We start from the raw sequence: 2,082 nt of genomic DNA, 5'->3' as shown, positions 1-2,082 counted from the left end.
TTAGGAGAGAGGAATAGGAGATTCTAAGCATCTTGACCCAGGACCGAAAATTCCACATCAAGATTGCATGAAGGAGACTGCTGGAAGGGCTGATGATGAACAGAGCTGGAAGATCTGTGACCCATTTTTTTTGAGGTCTACGTCATGGGATGGAGAGAATTTACCCCAAAGAATCAAGTCCTCCTATTATGGAGAAAAGTGAATCATGCTCGGCTGTGCCCTGGCTGCCATCAAGGGTACAAGGAGGGTCAAGGTAGCAGAGTTCATAGCGTCACAGTTTTGGGAGGTGGGCAGGGCAGGCCTGTTCTCTGAATGAAGCTACTTTCCCAACACCACAGTGCTCATCAATAGTGTGTAGGTGTCTTCTCCTGATGAGAACTGCCCACACAGTCATTTAATGAGACCATGGGTAAAGAGGTCTCATCACAGAGGCAGGTGCCAATCCCCTTCTTGTTCAAAAAGTAAAAAGTCCTCAGGTGCTTCTCACCAGCTCTACCCTGTGGCCTCTGAATGGTGACTGCTGATACCAGCAGAGCCTGAAGGTATTCCTGACTAACTGACTAAGTACCTGAAAGACAACAGTGGGGTGATGCAGAATCTGAATCCATGGTCTAAATGTTGATTGAGATGATGGTTACACCATGGTATTTAAAATTCCTGAAGCTCACTAAATTATAAATTGAAGTGGGCAAGTTCCATTTGATGAAAATTACACTAAAAGAAAATGAATTGTAATGGAAATAATTCTTTCTTTTTTTTAACCGTGTCAATGCCTGATTTGTAACAGTAAATGACTGTACCATTTAAGGCCATTCAAAGTCCCCAGCACAAAGGATTAAGGAGCTGGCTAGCGATGGGAAGGTTGGTGGTTTGAGTCTATGCAGAGGCTTCTAGAAACAAATGCCTGGTGATCTCCTTAAGAAAGTCAACCACTAAATGCCCTATGGAACACTGTTGTGAAATGCATGGGATTGCCATGAGTCAGAATTGACCCAGCAACACTGGTTTCTTTTTCGTTTGGAACCAACCTGGCTTCCTCCTACTGACTCTGTGACCTTGGATAAATTGTGCCCCATATGTATAACGGGAATGGTCTCTAAATCATGAGATAGTTTTGACATTTAACTATATCTTTAACAATCACTGAGAAAAATCTCACATGAAAGATATCATTAACAATCACTGAGAAAAATCTCACATGAAGGATATTCAGCAAATGATAGCAAATACAAATATTACTGTTGTTTTATGTTAATGTCCTAGTCCAAGTGAAGACAAGGACGCTCTTCCTGCCTTTAGAAAAGCAAAGTCAACAGGGAATAAGAACACTGGAACAGTGACGTGCAGTGCATGGTGAGGGGGTTGTGAGAGGGTAAAGTGAAAATGAAGCTGGGCACAATCTCAAGAATCTCAGGGACTTTTTGACCTCTCTACTTGTCCAGACACGAGCCTACTCCAATATCCTTACAGAACCTTCTGCAGGCCACTCCAGCCTTCCCAGGTTGTACACTTTCACAGAAGAAATAACATAAACCTTGAATTTAGACCTTATTATGGGAAAGCATATTCCGTTTACTATCTCTTCCCTTGCAAGAGCTATCCAAATAAAATGTGATTCTGCATATCTTACTGATAAGAAAGCTGATGCTCAGACACTGTAGGTCACACAGGCAGAAAATGATAGAGCTGAGGTTGAAACTGTCTTCTAGCTGACTCTCAATCTAGCCTTTCTGTGTCCTCTTTCTTCTTCCTCTGGGTACATTGTTCACTTGCATCTTCTGTGGCCAGCACTCACTTTGAGGTGTGTGGAAGGGAAGGCATTCTGCAAATGATGAAGGTGTGTTAAGAGGTGAAGAGAAGTTCAGGGAAAAGTTGGTTCAAGGCACAGTAAAGAAACTGGATCATCAGCCTACAGTCCACAGTGTCATGGTGACCCTGAAGGCCTGGTGACTCATTGACACCAACAGTGACCGACTATGGAACCGAGCCCCATTCACTCCCACCCTATATTCTCCCTTGGGACCAGGAGAGTTACATTTCCTCCCCATTTCCCACACAGCATGACATCAACACAAATTGTGG

This window comes from Elephas maximus, chromosome 11 (assembly GCF_024166365.1).
Source record: "Elephas maximus indicus isolate mEleMax1 chromosome 11, mEleMax1 primary haplotype, whole genome shotgun sequence".
Taxonomy (NCBI): domain Eukaryota; kingdom Metazoa; phylum Chordata; class Mammalia; order Proboscidea; family Elephantidae; genus Elephas; species Elephas maximus.
This window is presented reverse-complemented; position numbering follows the sequence as displayed.